Here is a 22,245-nt window from a genome sequence, read left to right on the forward strand (position 1 = left end):
TATCGACACGGGAAACTGCGTGTCTTTAGATGAAGAATTTTTTAAAAGCATAAGGCTATTGGAAAAATCTATTTTTTAGTTCCTTTCGGATGAAAGATATGTGAAACATGCTGAATATAAAAAAATTCGTAGGTCTCTTAATAATGAACATTTTAGATTGAAACTTCCCTCCCCTAGAATGTACTTTACAAAATGAAATAGTCTTATGGTAATCGATTCATGCATTACAGAATTATGTGTGAACATACATAAGAAGAAAAAAGTTATTGAAATATGAACATCCTAATTCTGATACCATACGGCCCTGAACGAAAAGTCTAGCTCTGTCCTTGTCTAAAAACGTGTCAGATTACTAATTGCGGTCGACTTAAGTTGTAAAAATCGATGTCCGACCGACTTTACGACCTCACAAGATCCCTTCCAGCGACAGTACATACAAATGGGCGCTCTAGTAAATACATCCGTTCACCTGCCCGTATAATTTTGCTTCTTCGAGGTGATCCGATTTTAGGGTCACCGGAAGGTGGTCGAATAGTTGTTTACGTCGTGGCCTCGGAGAACAGCCTCGTTCGCGAATAACATCTTTGCGATGAAAAATATCCTTGCACGGAGGACCAACGGGGTCCTTACACTTCACGTATACGTGATGCGATGGGTAGAAACGTCGCGTCGAGGCAGGCATCGTTATTGCTCGATGCTGAGGTCAGTCTACGTGACCGACCAGATATTGCCTGCTACGACCACGGGTACCACCGTAGTCACCACCATTAACCGCCATGAGCTCACCACCGAGCCAATAATGCCACGCCTCGAAAGATATCCCCCTTCACTAGCATCTTTGTCCCAATATTGTTTGCCATTTTCTACCATCTCCTTCCGTTATCACTCGCCTCCTGTCTGTCCGTTCTTGCGAAAAATATTTTCGTTCCATCCTCTCTACTTTCCTCTTCCTATCAAAGAAAATCGCGAGAGAAGTAATATTTGTTCGTTGGGTCCGTTTGTTAGGTCCAAGCAAGACGGGTTATTAGCGTGGGACAGGTTCCGTGTTTGAAAGCACACAGAGTACAACTATTGTAAACGAGTAGTTTCATTAGAATAATGTTAATACAATGCGAACAGAGTTTATTTCGCGAGAGATGAAAAAACGTGGATAGACGCTCACGACACAAGTACCACGTAACTCGTTCTTCAGATCGTTAGATAGCGTCAGAAGGCCGTTAAGGTGTGTATCGTCCCCCGAGTGCGTGTCCCCAGAGCTAATAAATAGTTGGTATCTTTGCCTGCGTACTTGAACTATATCTATCTACCCTGAATCGCAAACTTTACCACGAAACTTCCAGTTCAGTTTAACCCTTAGACGCTTGAGCTCTTTTTCTGGTATCTACTAGCAACTCGAGATGCTTTTTTAGCATTCTATTGCCACGAATGCTAAGTTTAGATTGACTTCGAAGATGTATTCCTTCACTGATCATGTGCGTGCAAATGAAACTTGTGGAATATAGTACTTAAAGAATGCTTATAATACTTAAGTAATTGTCAACAAATATTTTATACATATATTCAAATAAATATTGTAATTTTATTAAAGTATTTCCTTGGAAAATATGGAAGATATCAGCTGCCACCCATCGGAGGTCACCATCAGATATAACTACTTGCGTACATTCTGGAGGCTACAGTTTTCATCTGCAATCAATAGGGATTTAAATTTACTTTAAAGACATGTCTATCTTCTATAAGAACTTAAATTCTTCCTTAAAAAATTGCAAATTGCATTTTTAGAGATGTTTAAACTAACGATCAAAATGTTTTTGTCACCTTTTTATGACTTTGTTTGCGATAAAAAGATAATTTAAACAATAATATTATTCCAAATATCGGTTCATATAGAACGCAATTACATAATGAATCTGTCCATTTTTAAAATGATTGGTTAACAACTTTTTGTGCTAGAGTGTACACAAATTTAAAAAAAAAAGTCATTTACCGAAAACAAGAGTTTTCAAGTTCAAGAAAATAATGATTTTATTTTAACTATTTACTGAGTAATCAGTGATTACAACACTATATAGCAATCCTTCTTCTTCTTTGTATGCTTCGTTTTGAGTTCTTCTCTCTTCTGTTTGGGTTCTTCAAGCCTAAACCTATTTCCTCCCTTAAGAAAGAGTGAATAAAATATTGAAAGCGACAACAAAAACTTCTTTCCCTATTTCTCTCTAAACTTCTGAGAAGACAACACAAAATTACATAATTAATTTAAAGTATCCTATAATAGAATATAAAAGGAGTATTTCATAGTCCCCAAGTTTTCATAAACCACCTGAATAAAATGAAGTAACTGCGTCGAAACCGTTCTGTTACGCTAGAAAAAGCAAACGAACGGATCACCCTAGTAACATGAAAACTCCGGCGCGAAAGGAAAAGATTTTCGAACGTTTGATGGCTGGCTAACAAATTCGTGACAGGAAGAGAACAGGGCCGCCTTTTCCCCCGTCCACAATTGCAACCCTTCTTGGTTCTTGGATTTCACACGTTTTTCGAGCAGATGCACGCTTGAATCCCATTCGTTAAGGCACAATGTCCCTTAATTTTCGAACGCGCCTCGCAGGAAAAGCCGACGGGTGGCAATTCAATCTTGGCCCGCGGCCGCTATATGAAAACGAAGCTTAATTCGGGACCGCCTCGCCGACAGCGAGCACGCAAATGAAAACAAGGAGGACGACAATCGACAAAGCTGCGCGACTCCCTTCGACCCCTTCGCTTCTCGCTGCGAATTACAGAGAAATTAACTTCATGAGCGGGGTTTGATTCGCGATATCTCTCGCTCACGATAGTCACGCGAATGAAGAATCGACTACGAAACGTAATAATGCTCCTAGGACACAATCAGACCATTGTGAATCGTCCTGCGACGCTCGCTGCGCGTACATCGCTAACTACGAATCCGTTAATCTCTAATATTTCGAACGTTAAATGAAATAAGTTCTTATATAAGAAATTTCACCTGCTTAGTTATTCAGATTTGTTCATTTATGGACGAATATTGCATTAGTTGTGATTTATGAAATTATCATAATGTTATATATTAGGACAACCTAATATATAACATTAATAATAACAATGGTAAGATAAAAAAATGGTTTTAAGAAAATCTCATTTAATGTTTCAAGTAAAATTATTGTGTGGAATAGTAATAATTAGACTACGGATCTTTATGCAAAATGAAATCTTCGCGAACGTGCCTACAAAAATTGAATCTAAATAGGAATTTATTTTATTCTGCAAATATTACAACATGAACATTACTTTCATTCTTTTTTATATTCTTACACATTGTTTGGATTTTGTAGTTTCTTGCACATTCAGATTTCCTATAAATGCATAAAGATCCGCAGTCTAGTAATAATATACATCTTCCAAGTAGTATTCAACACGATGTAAATGAAACTTGTACTGCAAAGTACTGGAACGTAGTCGTGTTTATTAATTAACGCGATCCTTTGGCGAATAATTCCGTTCTCGGTTGAAAGAAAGTGGGATCGGCGACGGATGAAAACGAGATGCAATGGAAGATTGATCTGAACGTCTGAGGGACAAGAGAGCATCGGCGTCAGCGTCCGTACACCGGATGGAAACAAAGGATAACGAGGCGCGAAAATCGCTTAACGCGATTGGCCATCGATCCTATGGGAAACTTATCTTGCCCGTTGCTCACTCGCCGAGCCAATAAAGGATCCCTCGGCCTTTCCACGGGATTAAATATCTCGGGGCAATTTACCTCCTTCGATCTCCTCCTACGTCACCCTTCCGCACTTCTCGTCACGTCTCCTCTTCTCTCCTCTCTTCTCCTCTCCTCTCCTCTCTTCTCCTCTCCTCTCCTCTCCTCTCCTCTCCTCTCCTCTCCTCTCTTCTCGTCTCTTCTCTGCTCTTCTTTTTCCATCAGAACGTCGACGCCCACGCCGAGATTTCTCCGCGAAAGACCGATCGTTTCCGCAGCGAGAGAACGTAAAAGAGAAGCCGTTCGAAAAACGAGAATCCCTTTTCGCTTCTCGAAATGTTATCACGGGTTCTTCGACTCTTTTATTGTTTCTTGCCTCCCTCTTCCTCCATCTCGGGCTCTTTTCATTTAACCTTTTTCTTCTCCCTTTGGTTTAACTCCGCGCACTTGGATGTCCCCTCCCAAGGGACATCATAACTCTGGCAAACTTTGTTCTCAATTATACAGGATGAACTTGCGCGAGCGCAAATTGTTCAAAACTGTGCGTTTCCTTCGAGTCTTTCATTCAATTGACGCGGAAAAAGTAAATCGAAAAACGGCGTACACTGGGTGATTCTGGAAACTAGGACAAATTGTAACTCTTTTCTGAGCGGAGTTAAAAGTGAGCTATAAATTGTGTCATACGCGGTTGACTGAAAAGTCAATTTTGTAAAGCTGGTTTTGTAGCGAATGAATTTTTGTAATAAAGATATCGATATTTCCTTGGCGATTGTTGTTGTAGGAATGTATAATTTCAGGCGGAACTTGTGCAAAAGTTTTTGGAAACTTTACTTTTCGAAAGGAAATTCGAAATGTTTCTTTTCTTTCGTATAAAAATAGAGCTTCTCTGCTTATGTTGTTGCTATCGTTAGTATTTAGTTCTACATCCCGATCAAAATCCGCGAATCCTATCCAGACTTGTTTTCTTTAACTTTACAGTTAAATGAATGTACAGAACGTACTGGTGTATACAAAAAAAAAAATTTGAACATTTTGCGTAACAGAAGTAAAGCAAATAAATCTTACACGTTAAAATTTATTTATTCCATTTTTCTGGGTTGAAGATCATTTGTAGGTTACGTTGTATTACATGGATGAATTCGTTCTTTTGTCAGCTACGACATTACGTTAAGGAGGATATATCATTCCATTAAGAAAAACATCGATGATCTTGGAATTTCATTAAAAAATTTGAAAATTTGTTCCCTTACATCGTTACGTGTGGCCTCACCTTGTATATGATAATATTGCTCTAAAATAAGTTTCTTCTAGCTGAAGGTCTACCTCCCATAAATCTAATGCGACAGAGACATTTTATTCTTTGAATTATCAATTTTATTAGAAACTTTTGAAGAAAACGTACAAAAATCTTGTTGCTCACTATTTTATAGGTGACCCTAGATACTATTTAACACGGTAAACGAATTAGGATAGCGTCTAGGTACTACGAAGTCATTTAAAGACTCGACACGGCTTTAATCGTTCTTAGAAGACAATAGAAACCCGTAGCGGCGGCGATGATCAAAAGATATCGCGAGGGATGCAACAAAAAGCGTTCGACCTACACGGAGGACTGGTGTTACATCCTGTTTCTTCAGCCTCTCTAGAGGCTCCTCTTGGACAAAGCGAAAAGAAGTCGGGTTCTCTTCGTTCTAGCGTCCAGGATCCAATAATCCGATAGAAATAGAAGGGATGGACGCTCTCTGGAGCATGGCGGAGCGCTTAGAGGAGCGTTTAGGTTCTTGCTGGTGTACCGAAAACGAAAAAACTCTGTAGCCGCTGTCGAAGAACGTTTTCGAGCTTCTGCTTCAGCGTGTAAACTTCTTTGGCTTGGGTCAACGTTCCGCAACCATTGCGGAAATATCGTTTCTTCGCGAGGGGATAATAAGTAGTCGGGAAAGGTACACGAAGAACTCAAAATATTCCCTCAAACAAATTCTACTTGCCATGAATCATTCGATAGCTTATCGAAAAGAAACGATATGAGAGAAATTTCAAGTCTGTGTTTCGAGTTGGGTGTGTTGGAAGGAAAAAAATTAAACTTTGTATTCTTGCACAATTTTTCCTTTCAATGTGGTATAATTCCATCTTTTGGAAAAATAGAGTTTCTGTAACGCTTAAAAGGTATGTCGAATTTATATACAATATTTCTTATGAACGTGTCAAGTTCGTGTGACAAACATTCATTATGGAGTTTATGAAGATCCGCTTCTATTTCTACGATCATCCCTTCGTTAGTCCCTTCCTTGTTCTTCAAATTGTTGCTATCAGATATGAAACAAGCAAACGACTCTCGACGTTGACATTCATTAATTGTTCTTCTGTCAAAGAAATCGTTCAGATCACGAATCGACTGGACTGCAGTTCATCGTTTCTTAAAGTGATAAATATGCACGATATAACGCAAATAAATAGATTATGGACACACATATTGGTAAACTATCTCCTGACAGAGTTTCATCTCAAAAAAGAAAAAGAAATTGAACACTAATGTTGAACGATAGAACGACACGAAAGGAACAACGCTAAATAATTATGCCTCAACCCAATAAAAACAAACCTAATAACCCAATCAATTTATTCAAATAAAACAATAAAGTCCCTGGCCATCGAATTAGAACCACGTACGAAAATTTCACTTGTATGCTTGTAACATATATGTCACATATGGAAAATTGTCTTAGGTCATTCAAATTATTACTAATTACGTTGATAATGATGTATATGTACCAATCGATTTATTACTACCGCGGTAATAATCAAATTGTGCGGGTAACGAGCGTTTATAGAAAATGTCTGGAGCCTTCTTAAAAGGAACGTTTATGAATCTCCAAGCACCACATTGTCACAATTGAAAACAAAAATTGCAGATATTTGAGAAATTATGGAGATAGAACAAACAATGTATACGGAGCATGCCGGATAGGATACAAGCTGTCATTAAAGCAAAGGGTGAAAGTATAAGATATTAACATGTGTTAACAATATTATGTACAGTAGCAGTGTATTATGTTAGTAGTTAATAAATTATATCAGTACAATTTCACCAAGCCTTTAACTTTTACGGAAAACGCGAACTATGCTTAAAATTTGTAGTGGTCCTAATTCGATGGCCAGGGACTGTAGATAAATCTGTGATCGCAACGTTAATATTAAAGAGTCGAGCCGTTCGTAGAAATGAAATTTTGTTATTGGATAGAATCCCTCGAATAGAACGTCGACGTGCTACGAGCAATGGCGGAAACACGATTTCGCAGCTACATTATTTGAAAGTTTTGCAAGCGAGCGAGACCGAGGAAGCGAACGAGAATGGAAGATCAGGTAGCGCGTCGTTTAAACACGACCGAGTGTGCACCGCCTCGGGACGTATTTAAACAGATAAATCGTTCTCTCGCGAGCCCACCTGATCTTTACTGGTACACTGGTAGCCAGTGAAACCTCTCGTGCCGGTGTTCTGTGTTTTCTGTTCTCGATTAAATCCGTAGCCATGCAAACGAAAGTGCGAATATGGATATCGAGACACGATTACGCGCGACTTGTAGGCTTCCTCGAACTTTTACGATTGCGTCTCTATTACACGGTACACTTGAACATGATCAATGGTAATTGTAATCGATTCTCCAATTGCCATTGTAAATTACATTTTGCATTTGCTAATTGCTGCCACTACAGTTGTAAATGCCATCGGCAACGATTTTAATTATAATACGATTGCTATTACTGGCTTTTATTGCGATTGAAATCTTGCAATCATTACGAGTGACAAGTCACCTTTTGATTTCATCAGTTTGACAGCGATTGCAAAGTGAAACTTATAGCGATTGTAAGAAACGTCGTTTTTGCTTTTCAATCAATGCAATTTAGAAAACTTAGGTTTACCGTTAATTGATGTATCTGTTACTTTTAATGTACATTTGTCATTATTAGACTGCGGATCTTTATGCAAAATAAAATCTTCGCGAACGTGCCTACAAAAATTGAATCTAAAGAGGAATTTATTTTATTCGGCAAATATTACGACATGAACTTCACTTTCCATCTTTTTTATGTTCTTGCATATTGTTTGCATTTTGTAGTTTCTTACACATTCAAATTTCCTATAAATGGATAAAGATCCGCAGTCTAGTCATTATCTTTTTTGAAATGGACTTCTGAGATCATACATCAGTTTCATCAAAGTAAAATTACTTGTTCTAAATCATGCTTTGATATAATATAATTTACTGTCGTGATTATCACCCTAAAAAATATATTTTTCTTTCTGATATGCAACGAAGTTCATCTGAACAATAATTACAAGGTTAATAACACAAGATTTAAGAACCATTTAAAATCTTTTATCGTAAATAGTTAAACACGAGAAACGGAAAATCTGCGCAATCTGTTTATAAATGTGCAAAGAAATTTATTGAAAGAATATAGGAATTCTTTAAAAAAGAAAACTCGAACTATGTGGTTGGATTTTTATTGTTTTTTTATTGAATATAAAAATTCTTCGTAGATTAATAGAACTATACTTTCTCGTGTAAATTTCCAGAAGATGGAAGGAGGCCAGTAACGGAGCAAAACTGAACAAAACTAAACAAAACTGAACACGACTAAATAAAATTGTGCAAATCTGTGTAAAACTTAATAAAACTTAAATCTGTGTAAAACTTAATAAAACTTAAATCTGTGTAAAACTTAATCAAAACTGAACAAAACCGGGGAAAAAACAGATCCAGGTTGAGCAAAACTAAACAAATCTAAACATAATCAGACAAAACTGAGCAACATTAAACACAAGTAAACAAAATTGTGTAAATTCGTACAAAACAGACAAAAACTGAACGAAACTGAAAAAAAGATAAATTCCACGTGCAAAGAATCGCGTTTAAACGGGTCTAGTATTGAGGCAAATTTTCCAATCGTGCAGTTGTGGCCAGAAAATCCGAAATCGTTGCCAGGTCGAATTCTACAGATAATCGACGCAGCACCGACGCCTGTTGCACCGCTAAACCTGTTAACCGTTTCGTCATCGGTCTCCAATCTCTATACAGACGCGAAGTTTCGAGCACCCCGTAGATCCGCGAGCAGAGATAGGCGATAATACGGCTTGGCGTTTATCTGATCGCTAGGAACACGTACAGTGGTCTGTTGTTACCAGCGCACTCGCGAGCACGTGCGTCCACTCAAGCTTGCCAGGTGTCGTGTGTCCGTACACGTATACCGATGTATCCTATTTTATGACTCGTCTAGTCGATCCACTCGACGAAATCGCGTCACGCTGCTGGATGCTGTTTATCGCGGTCCGCGAAACGGTGTTGACGCATTTCCGAATGGTCATCGACTAATTTCATGTCCTTTGCCAGCTAATAGCCCTGTAACGGAAAGCCTGGAAATTATTGTACGCGGTGGAAGTGCTCCTCCACTTAGGCTAGCGTTTGCCAGCGGTTTTGTGGTTCCATTGTTTCTCGAGTTAACCTCTTTACGAATTCTTTTTCATTTGGAATACATTCGCATCGTACTCCCTTGAAGGTACGGTCAGGCCGGCGCACAGTGCGGACAAATAGCAAAATTGTGGACAAAAATCAAAATTTCATTACTAATATAAATATATTGCTATTTATTCATAAAAAAAAAAAAAAAAAATTAAAATTTACCATAAACATTAATAAAATCACAACAAAATTAACAAATTTAACAAAACATTAACAAACTCCGATTTTGATGAAACTTTGTATACTTGTTTGTGGGACCTCCGCCTAGATTTTTATTATTCTTTTCTGTTTTTAAAAAAGATATACGACGTAAAATTTGCTCATTAAAAGTTCAGTTTATATAAGAAGCCAGTTTTACATATTGGAGATTGTATTAAAAAAAGTGTCATATTTAAAAATAAACTAAATAGTTTGATATTACGCATTGCTTTCGAACAATCGTTTTGTTGATAAAATACTAAATTTTAAATAACTACAAACAAGTGTTTATACCTAATATAAGGTATGAAAATCAGGAAGAAAAGAAATCAGAGTTCAAAACGATTGAATGGGTGTCTGATCATGAATGATCTATGTTAAAAATCTTCAAAAGTTGTGCTTTTGTTGGGAAAGGGTCAATGTGCTACGATCGATAATTAGTAATTACCTAGTGGTTTTAGTGTCTTTGCACATCGCTAATTGTTGTTAGCACTCCACAGAAAGTTATAAACTCGTGTCTTGAAAATGGAAGAAAGGAGTATATGAAAAAACGAGAAAAGTAGAGAGTAAGATAATACATAAAATCGGAAGAAGGACCTACGTTGCACCGAGTGATCAGTTGATCAACGATAAATTTAAAATCCATAACATAGATTCTTCTTCCGGACACCCATTTAATTAATTATTCAATTATAAAGAGCGATGAGTAGTATTATTTAAGGAACAGCATTATTCCGTAAAAGTTTGATATCGTACGAAGCGAAAGTGCAACTCAATGGATCGATGTTTGCAAAATGATTCCCATAAAAAATTAAGTGGAACGTTTCAGACTATTGTAAGCTGCGCGTCTTGCGACACTAACGTCGTAATTGAAGGTACAAAGCTGCTCAAGGTAATATGCAAACATTTTCATATCATGGAAAGTTTCATAACCCCGTGGTTCTCGACAATCTTCCTCCGATATGACAAGACCACCGTATTCTGTTGCGTTGCATTTCCCTTGAAGGGCGAGGAGTAGGAGGAGGAGGAGGAGGAGGAGGAGAAAAAGACAGAGAGAGAGAGAGGGCGAGGGACCACGACTGTAGCATGGAACGAGCTTGTGTAGAGGGTGGAGAAGCCAGTGTCCAGTTATTGACCGGCGGAAGGAGAGTGTCTCAGCCACCTCCGACGCTTTCCCTCGCAATTCTGAAACCATTCTCTTTCGCGAATCCGGCAGACAAACGAATCTCCAAAATCTTTGAGGACCATCGCCCTCGTAAAAGGGGATCGATTTGTATCAGTCACTTCGAACGATGCATGTTTCTGTTTCATCTGTTGCTTATCGACCTTATTGGACTCTAACGTAACGACGCTCGATACTGCTTGTATAGAAATTGAATTTGCATAAGGGAGTCGATTATTAACCCTTTGCACTCGAGACCTTTTTTTCTGGTATCTGTCAGCAACTCGAGACGTTTCTTAGCATTCTATTGCCATGAATTCTAAGCTGTCTAGATTTGAGAATAAGGTCACCTTTACTTTACCGACAATCATTTTATCGACACATCGAGCTCCGAAGAAATGAAACCTAAAGAAACATTAGGTATTGTAGATTTGCTGCGTGAAACCTAATGGTGACTGAGAGTCACCTTTCGAGTGCAAAGGGTTAACGAACTCCGTAAGTAGAATTGGCGAGAAATGGTCAGACATGAACGAGTTGTATTGTACCTCAGGCAATATTAACGAACTCCGTAAGTATTTTAATTAGATCCACAAACTAAATGCAATAAAATGTTATTCTGCGATAAATATCTTATTTTCGAATGATTGATAGTAAATGTCAATGAATAATGAACAAATATAATTATAACAATGTGTAGTCATAACCATCTGCAAAACAGATAATGGTGTGAAAACGTCTCAACATTCGGCTCAATTCAGAGGCTCATATCTTAAAGACATGTGTAAAATACCTACAGACAAAATTTGAAGTCAATCGGTTCATTCGTTACTCTGCAACATTGCATACAATTATAAAAAAAAAAACTGTGTTTTGAGAAAAATGAGTGAGTTTCATTTATAAGAAGACGTATGAAGGTTAATAATGGTATCGTATATTTCTCACTACATTTGTCGATGCAGCTTGATATTCTCCACAAAAATGTATTAATCTGTTTATGTCCAAAAATCATAATTTTAGGAGATATTTTAATTTTGGTATTGATACAACATCAGGACTCTCCTGTTATTATTATAAATTAAATGTAGCATTTATTTACACATTGCAGCTGCCCTACTCGCAAAACTGCATTCGAAAACGTGAATTTTTGAGACTTGGAGATTTTCGCGACTTACGTGGGCTCTACTGTGTACATATGTATCATAAAATATTGCTGGATAAGCGTCTGTGGACTCGAGGATAGGAAGTAACTCGTCCAGAAGAATTTCGAGGCTTAAAAAGATTCGGAATCGTTCCTCTTGCAATTTCGATCGGTCTTTCATCTTTCCAAGGCGATGGTCGCTGGTCCCCCAGAGCCCTCGTCCTGTCGCAAGGACGTTCACGCTGCTCTTTTCGAAGCAGGACAACGATCGCCAGGACTCTTCCTTCCTTGATATCCGATCCAATAATCCGATGCCGAGACGTCGTTGAAGCGTGAAATTATGGGCATTGACACGGTGCCGTGGATTCTTCTTCAGGGAATCGGATGCGGCGTCGAGGTTGAAAAGACGCAAAACGAGTCGCAAAAAAGATGAAACTCTCCCCGAGCGATCCATAACCACGGACATAACTCTTTTCTAGATAATCGAAGATTTTATCAAATCGCGTTTGAAAATCGTCAAACGTCGACAATGTTCCCCTGTCAGTACAAGAATTGGATGTGTTCGTTAAAAATTAACTGAACAACAAAAATTTTAAAGTGACGAAAATTCAGCTGCCTTCTAAGAAAGAAGAATCTAACAATAAAACTCATAATGAAACTCATGATGAAATTGATTCACAGCGGTAATTAAAGTACAAGAAGAAGAAACAGGTTAAGCGAGAAGAGCCAGAGATGGATAAAAAGGAAGTAGTGGAAAGCAAGAAATAATAAAAGAGCCTGTGGTAACATTTTGAGAACGTAAACTTTGATTTATAAAAAGGTTTGAACAAAAATCAAACAGAGAATCATTGTAGTCGATAGAAAACGCGTATCGCGTCTTTGAGGAGAATATAATAACAGCGCGGAGAGGGTTTCTGGGTATCGGGGTTGTCGTACGACGGTCGAGAGAACAAAACGTCGAAGGTGGTGGCGAAATGTTAGACGCGATGCTGCGTTCGGTAGCAGGCGTCGGACAACGACGTCGGACCTCGGGTCGCCTTCTCGACGGGCAGCTATTATACGCTCGAGTTTAATTAAACTCCGTGAGATGTCAAAGGACTCGGCCATGCCGGCAAGACGGACAATGCGGACGCAGATTATTACATCCCTCCTCGTCCAGTCCTCTTCTCTCTGTTCGCGCGTGTGCCTTCCTCTCTCCATCCTCTGCGCGTTCGTTGCTTGCCGCCGGAGCGTACGTAAACGCGTTTCCCACCGAACACTTCCGACCTCTCTTTTTCCTATTCCCAACTCACCGTGATACTTAACCATTTGCACTCGGAGCCATTTCGTTACAGAATCTGCAAATAGGAATCATGTCGTATTGTATGTAACTTATAAAGCCTGTGATTTACTGTAACGACACTTCAACTTGTGTGGATCTTTAGACGCTGAGAAACATTTTTATGTGAAAAATAAACATTTTATACTATTTTCATATGTGATAATGTGTGAAACAATCATAGACATGGATTGATAGTTTCTATATTTTAAGATGCAATCTTAGGCTTGCTTGTTTATCTTCACAAATTGCACCATGTCATACAAAATATGTTCCCGCTTGTCGCCTTTTTAAGGTGTAGACTATTCACACATTCTTTTTCCATGTAACACAGCTCATATTTGTTGGTGTATATGAGTCGTTCATTGAACAAATCGATTAACTCCATGAAAGAAAAAGTTGAGAAATGCGATTAAATAATATACAAATAATAATAATAATAATAATAATAACTAATAATAACGCGATGTAATAATGTTTGAGTTATGTTAATCGAGGAATGGTCTCCAAGGAGTCCAAACGTGTTTGTCACATTTTGCTAATTTCATGTACGTCTACCTGTATTAATTTATCTTTTCCCCTAACGTCCCCCCAAAATGATTATTTACCAAAGTATATTCCTGCGCAACTCGGCAATATATAGCAATCGTTTATTGTACAACATCCTCGAAGCTTCCGCGCACGTATTCCGGCAGTGCTGACTGTTAAGTTGACCCGGAGATTACTCGGAAAGATGACAAGACCGTTATTTCATTTCACGTTTCCCTCGACGCCGACGTTGGGATATAAAATGAAACGCTTGAAATGCCCCGGAGCCCCGATAGAAATGTCTTTACCGAGCATTTTTCGCAGCAACATCAGTCTCCGGCGAAATAGAGGCGAAACAAAGAGGGATGGGACGAATTTTGTTCAGCCAAGAAAGCGGCCAGGTATTTTAATTAGCGCAACTACGTCGTTTCATATTTGTACAAGCTGGAGCAGCCAGCTTTGGCGTTCCGCAAGGTAATGAATATTAATTCGTGGTAGTTGCCTTGCCGCCCCCTTACATCCCGAGAAACCAGGCGAGTGGGGCTGCCTTATATCTCCTCTCGAAGGTAAGCCAGCCGAGCTTTTCTTGTCCCGCTTCTTTGAACCCCTCCCCTCTTCCTCCGTATGCTAATTTAGGTTGCCACGTATTTTGCACTCGCAATCTTTCGTTTATCCGCTTCCCGACTGAGAATACGAGACGAGAAAACGAATCAAAAGATGGCGAGAATGAACCGCCCAATGTTCAGTAGATACGCGTGCATACATTACACGTCTTCGCGAATTATACAGTTTAAATGAATCGCTTCTTCGAAATGTGCTTATTGAAACGAATGGAAAGATGAGTTCAAGAGTCCTGGAAGGTAAATGTTAGCTAAATGTCAGTACGCAAGCCGTGGTGCAACTGAAAAAGAGACCTTCGTTGTAAAACCTGGTGACAAGATAGGTCATCTGATTAGGAAGTTCGAGAAAAGTATATGCCAACGATATCGAATCGAAATTTGTCTAAATTAAATGATAGATTTGATGTTTCTAAATAAATGTTTTTTCATGAATATGTACGTGAATAAACTTTACGCTTGTATGCATCTGTAACGAAACATTTATTTGGAAACATCAAATCTGTCGTTTAATTTAAACAAATGTCCTCAACAAACGTAGAGGCTACGAATACTTATGGGACTGACTGTACACTTCCGTATCGAAAGTCCGATGTAACTATTGAGAATGATTTCTCTCATTGAAAATTAGTGAAAGCACAATCTGGTTAGCGAAGAATTACCATTGAACGGATCCTGGTTGAAAGAGCGACGCGCAGAAAAGTCTGAGATTTCATTTTCGAAGATAATTCACCCGTTGGTTTTACGTTCACCGAAAGATATTGAAATTTCTGGAACGACCATCGAGTGTTAAAGCTCCTCAGAGGTTGGCTCGCTTGTTTCCAAAACCCGCAGAGATCGGCACAAGCGGTCGAGTAAGACTGCTCGTAAAAGGTGCTCGTAAAATGAAAAGGGATTAAAGCACCGGCCGGGTTCCTCGCCGCGCGAGAAGGGTGGTTAAAGCGAAAGGAAGGGCGAAAACCAAGGAGTGTATATTCCCGGATTTACGAGGACGATAAACAGGATTATACGCCTTCCGTAAACCTTGCAACGATCTTTCGAGTAAGCGCATAGTTTGCGTAAGGTTGCTATTTCTCTCTTCTCCCACCATATCACCTTTGGTACCGTTTCTGAGCTTTCCCTCCAAACGTTTTTCACCCCATTCATTTCCTTTTTCTAACTCGAACTTCTTCAACCGTCTTTGTTACACCCTCACCCTTTTTGATCCTCGTTAGATATACATATAACGATGTTTATATGCTCCAAAATATGGAGCATACTACGTTTATTGTGTACCCGATGAAGACCTAAACTAAAGACAAAAGCATTATAACACAGACTTTTACAAAACTTGATTCTGGCTACTTCAAAATTTGTTCTGCTTTTTTTTTTATTCACAAATTCTGTTATTCATCAAATTGTATCGAAAAGCTTGTATTTTCTTATTTACACCTCACATATTATTATTTTTATTATTTATTTCAGAAAAAGATAGATATGCACATGTGTAATAACTAGATTGCAAATTTTATGGATTTATACAGTGATATTGTAAACATACGAAAAAAAATTCATAATGTATGTTGAATATATTCTACATTTAATATAATATTGTCACTTCGTTTTGCATAAGTGAACATACCTTTATCGAATGAAAAATAGTTCCCAGAGAAAAGAATTCCTATAACCTAATAGAGAATTTGAGTAAATGGGGTTTTGAATACCCGAGATTCTACTATGCAAGTAACAATGTGTTAATGACAGATGACAGATAAATGAAAAATTCGCGTAAATATGGTATTTGCCCGAAATACAGTGCATATGTATATATGTGTATGTCGGAAGCTTTTAAATTTTATATCGGGAACGTCGATGCGGAAATATGTCGAGAAATCAATTTAACAGTTTAACATGGTGAAAACAATACATGTACCTTTATATATATTGTCCAATTCGATACGAAAAATTGATTTCGTGTTCGAAATATCAGGAACTATTCCGTTTTATTGATGAAAAAAAATCGACGATGCGCTGGACGTGCATGGACCTCGCGTATTTTGAAGGCTTCTGCGCCCAATTTGTTTGTCCATAAAATCGCTGCAATCGAATGAAATCGCCCGCCAATATGTCAGGAAAATTCCACCAAAAACAAGAAAAATGTACCCAACCAAGAGACAGCTTGGGTGATTGCTTTGTTATCGTGTGCTAATGGAATTTATTTCCACGTTTTTCATTTAAATATTGCCATGGTAAACGCGTACGCACCGTAATTTAATTTTAAATCGAAATCGTTTAAATTTACGTTCCTTATTAAGTTTTAAATACTTGTATATTTATTATTAGATGAAGAAATTAATTTTTTGCTTTAATAGAATCTAATAAGTTTAATTTAATCTTGGATTAAAAGTAGAACTTTTTAAATGCGACTATTTTTTTATCATTCGTGACCGAATTTTTAGGTATAAAGAGAGTACGGGCGTCCAGATTGTACGGCAAGCGAACGTGTCTACCCTTGCATCCGAAAGCTTTGCCGAGAGAAAATTTATTTTCCGGTTACAGCCACAACTTATCCGGACGCTTTTACCTTTCTACGACCCTCCATTCAATTTCTGATCGTCAGCGAGATGGCGACAGGAAAAGCTTCCATTTTTCCGTGGATTAAACCAACAACATTCTCAACACGTGACACTTTACAAAATTTTCATCCCCTGTTTACGTCTGAACCACCACTCGCGATTCGACCAAATATTATAGAATCGACGAATCTGCGAAGTTTCGAAAATTACATTTTTTAACCTGTTTTCATGTCATGTTTTAATTACAGTTACAGTCACCAAAGTCTCTTCAATTTCAGCTGGAATTTTGTACCACATTTGTCGATGAAATTTTCATTCTGCATAGTTAACATACTTTTGTTTCGTCATATTAAAGTAAATCTGGCGTAGAATTTAATTCTGTCCCTTTACATTCATACATTTATAATTTTAGTTTAAGTAGAAATATTTATTGGCCAATTTGTTATTTTAGACTACCAACCTTCCAAGTTCTTCACTTTATTTTTATTTCAATAAATGTACACAAGCCAAGTCCGAACCTGATGGACACTCAATTTAAGTAGAAATATTTACTGACCAATTTGTTACGTTGGACTGCCAACCTTTCAATTTCTTCACTTGATATTCATTCTTGTGAATTTACACAGTCTAAGTCTCAACCTGATGGACACTCAATTTAAATAGAAATACTTACTGGCCAATTAGTTACTTTAGATTTCCAACCTTTCAATTTCTTCACTTGATATTCATTCTAACGAATCTACACAGTCTACATAACCTAAGTCTCAACCTGACAGTCTAGTTTAAATAGAAATATTGAGAAGTTATTTTGTTATATTAGAGTCCCACTCTTATGAGTTCTCGAGCTAATCTCCATTACAGTGGATTTGAATACATAAGCTATGTAAGTCTCAACTCGATGATCAGTACAATGTACGACAATTTTCGACAATGTTCATGTACATGTACGAAGTTCAATAGCTCTCAAGTTGTGCTTATTGTTGTTCTCCAAACAGATTACAATGAATAAGTAGGTATAAAAATTAATTCTGTATCTTTACACTTCGTTATTTATAACTCGTATGTAAAGTGCCAACCTTTGTACTAATGAAACACACGGATTAGTTTTAACATTATGTTTTTGTTTTGCTTGGAATTTGTGACTGGAGCAGGATTGAAAGTTGTATGGTTTTTTTTTTTATAAATAAATGATAAGTTTACCTTGGAAAGTCACAGAATTAATTTCTACATCTAATATTTAGAATTCATTGTAATAGAAATTAAGGTAATTTAACGTAATAAACTGATGAGTATACATTAAGCGAAAATTATAAGTATACTGGGAATCTTCATACCAAACAAATCTTTGCAAACGTAACTACAAAAATTGAACCTAAATAGGTATTTTGTTTTACTTTGCAAATATTGTAAAGAAAACTTTAATCTTGCACTGCAGTCTAATTATAAGTATGCGAACGAAATTAATTTCTTCGCCAAACATATTAATTATACTATTAACTATTGCTCCCGCGTCCCTGAAAATCTGTCGACTCGTAATCGGCAAAACGAAAGGAGAACTGGGTTCTTTAGCTACGAACGAGTAGTTCCCATCGTCGCGCAGATGCCTCGATAAAAATTCATATCGCTCGTACCCGGAATTAAATGGTCGAGTTATCAGGATTCGTTTAATCTCCAAACGACGATTCCAGAATGAAGATGTCTACGTAATTTCCATGCATCGTTCCATCGAAACTCTCACCTTGGAGAGATCGCTCCGGAATATATTCTCGTAGGAGAGCCCGCGAACCTCGTTTCTTTCTCGTTTCACCCCCATCGTGGCCTCCTCCTCACTTTCGCGAACGTAAACGCTCGAGCACGAGTTCGCGACACGAAACACACCCGCGCGCGTACACCGACTGGCCTTACACACACGTGATTTCCGGGAAGCGTGGACTCACTGAGTTAGCGGCACAAAAGTATGGGGGATGCTCGAACGAGGGTGGCAATGTCGGTGGATGGGGTTGAAAGAAGGCGAAGGGGTGCGAGGGCGATAGGACGGGGGAAGGAGGAAAAGTAGAGCGAGCAAGAAGGACACGCGGGCCACGATATAGTAGATGGTATGAACATACGAGGCGTAGGAAGAAGGAGAGAGGATGAGAGAGCGAGAGAGGAGAGAGGCAAGCAAGGGTGGTCGTGTGTCGAGGGCTTACGATCCCCCTTCGCCGTCCGTCCTTCCCGAGGATGGGGGTTGGCACGGGACGGAGGGTGGTGAAACTATGCGAAGAATGTGCAATTAGTGAACAGAGCACGAGGTGGTGGCGCGGGTTTTGGAGGGAGGAGATGGGGGGCGAGGATGGCGCACACGGGTCCCGGAAAGGGAGCACGAGGGTAGGGGAGTTCTGGTATGGTGTGCCATGACGGTAGAAGCTAGCCCGGTGTTGGCGGCGATGGCGATGCAGAGAAGAGGGTGGTAGTGGTGATGGTGGTGGTGGTATATACTATATACCATAGCACCGAAGAAAATGGAAAGAAAGGAAGATGGATGGAATGGCGGCCAGGGATGATAAGAAGAAGAGAGGACTGGCTCGGTAGGGGTTCGCCAAGCCGAGGCTTTTGCGAGCGGGTTTGTGCGGATCGCTGGGGTGGGGGGTCACCGTGTCAAGATGCGAGAGGATCCTCCTTCTGGCGCAAGGACACTTATCGACTTCTATCTTCTCTCTCCTCGTCTTTTGCACCGCGAGTACACACGCCCATCGCCACGGAGCGAGAAGGAAAGGAACCAGCTTTTGGTGTATCAAAGCTTCTCAAGCTTTGCGTTAGCGCCATGGTATTTCCCATCGAATGGTCTTACTGGATCACCCGGTTGACGATTCACTCGTTGTCCGAATGCTTTGTTTCCCAACTCTTCGATCTCGATACGTATCTCACCTAAAAATTCTCACCTCGATACGTATCTCGACCATTTTCTCGATGTTCTCGTTGAAATCTGCCCGACCTTAGCACAGTAATTGTTCCAAATATTAAGTTGTCCCAAAAGTTTCTTTCGTGAGTTGCATTCAATTATTTTCTGTGGTTTATATAAATAGACAATGTAATTTCTTAGACATTGATGCTGTAACAGTAACGAAGCGAAATGAATCGTACACAATTCAGTAATGTAACATGAAACATAAAATATTGTGTATATATTAATTGTTAATAAAACGAAAGAAACTTTCCTAATACACAAAGCATGGACCAAGTATTGCATATAATCCAAAAGTTTTAAAAGATGCTCGTTACGAATTCAAAGTCGACATTCTGAAAAAGAAAATGTCAAATGAAGTTCTAGAAATAGCCCTGTTTTCCTTGCACGTGCTTTGACCAGAACTGCCATCTCAACCCCATCCACGATCTAATTTAAACTATAACAATTTTCAGTAGTCGAGCTCGCGTAGAACGCGATTTCTTACCTTAACTTTGGAACTCTTCTTGCAAAAGGAAACTGCAAAACCTTTTACAGCAAAATACATTTCCAATGTTTGACATTGGTAAGAAGCTAAGATCGACAGTAGAACAAGTTGAAATAAATAATTGCTTTTGTTCTAACTGTTTCACAAAAGCCAATTTGAAAAATTTCACCTAGCCCAAAAATTTGGTGTTGTTCAATGTAGTTAAGTATGTGAAGAATAATGTACCAATATTGTTTTCTTCATTTACACACTCGTAAAGCAGTGTGCTTCGTCGAAAGTTTCAAGTTTTAGTGGTATATTCGTTTCTTCGTTAGCCGTCTTGTGCAACACCGCCCACCTATAAGAGATTTTCAAATATTATAATTGACAAATAGTCATTTACAAATAGTATGGGTACATATCTGAAAAATGTCACACTGACGTAACGCTTGATGAGTTGTCAGAGAAGGCGATCGATTTTTGAAACAGTCGACAGTATTGGTGCATGTCTGAAAAATGTCACACTGACGTAACGATCCTTGTTAAAAGATACCATTTGTCGATCTGGTTTTACTCATATTGAAAGCAAATAAGCATATATTTAGATACTATACACACAAGTTGCAAGAAATATTGTTTACATGTCCTATAACGCAACACATTTCAAGAAATTGAATTGGGAAGGTTCACGTAGCCATTTTGATAAAAACGAGATGCAGTATTTAAATTCATATATCATTGACGCGTCCATCTACGGAAAAACTAATAACATCAGAATATGCCTCACTCGATACCATTCAAGTTTCCTATGAATCATTCTTCGCTAGATGCCACAATACTGAAATTATCTGATAACGTGACAGTATTATTAATACTGTTTATTAATGTAATTATTATAATACTGTACTTATTAATAACTGTTATCAAGATGTCAAAATCGGCTGAAACACCCTGTATAATCACAATTATGTAACTGAATAGTATTTCTTTATTTCTATTTTTAATATTGACTTGTAATTTACAAAAAAAAAAACAGTGGGAAGTTAGTTGGCAACCTAATAATACATATTTGCTAGTGGTCTTTACTCGGAACCGCGTGAACCGAGTTGGGACGTATTCACAGAGCGAAGCGTCTTCCAAGTACTATATATCGAGAGCGGACAGCGTGAAAGGAGGTTTAAGCCCGCCTTTCGAGTATCCCTCGACGCGATCGAATTGCTCGACGATTACTAATTGACTAAACGAGCTTAAACGCACTTCGGTACTTGGAGGACCGGCATAGGGCACTGTTTGCGAAGCATCGATTAACGACGGTACTTGGCGGTGAAGTCCAGAATACCCAGAGGACCACTGCACCCGTTGGATCCTCATGTCAAAAGCGATCCCTTCCGTCAACGTCGGCCAAGTACCAAGATCGTCGATCCGTGTGCCTTTAGCCGCACGTACACGACTATCCACTTGATGGTTCTCCTAGAGAACGGACTAATTGAAAGTGGATTGCCAAGAATGCTCCGAGTACACCCGTTCTAATTAATTACTCTTAAAGTATACGCTCCGTCCTGCTTATTACTCCGCGAAACAGGCTACCGTTTCGACGACATTGTTTTGGTCGTCTAATGGATTCGTTGAATTAGATTTCCCCAAGTTGAATTACAAGTGTCTTCGACGCTATACAGTACAGACTGTAAACATACGGCAATGAGAACCAGAGGGACGCGAGTTAAAAAATTTAACGAATCGGGTAGCTTACTCGTTTGTGGTTAACTCTTTGTCCTCGAGCTCTTTTTTTCTGATATCTATTATACCAGTAACTCGAGATGCTTTCTTAGCATTCTATTGCCACGAATGCTGAGCTTAGATTCGCTTCTATCACTCTTAGTAATAGAAGAGAGTGTAACAATGACGTCGAGCGGTATTTTGTATATGTATTATATTTTTTAACCTAATGTTAATGTTATTTTTGAACTTATATGTTTACCTAAAGTGCGGCCCGCTGTATCGTTACATGTCATCGAAGTGGCTCGTGAAACTATTCGAGTTGACCAGACCTGCTTTAGACGCATGCACGAGGACTATCTTCCG

The 22,245-nt window shown here is 38.6% G+C and overlaps 1 protein-coding gene across 8 annotated transcripts in view; it reads left to right on the plus strand.

The window, feature by feature from the left end:
* Positions 1–22,245, plus strand: part of LOC128892055 (protein scalloped) — a 215,384-nt gene that overhangs the window by 166,696 nt on the left and 26,443 nt on the right. The window lies entirely within an intron of this gene.

The sequence above is a fragment of the Hylaeus anthracinus genome, unplaced genomic scaffold (assembly GCF_026225885.1).
Source record: "Hylaeus anthracinus isolate JK02 unplaced genomic scaffold, UHH_iyHylAnth1.0_haploid 12002, whole genome shotgun sequence".
Lineage (NCBI taxonomy): Eukaryota > Metazoa > Arthropoda > Insecta > Hymenoptera > Colletidae > Hylaeus > Hylaeus anthracinus.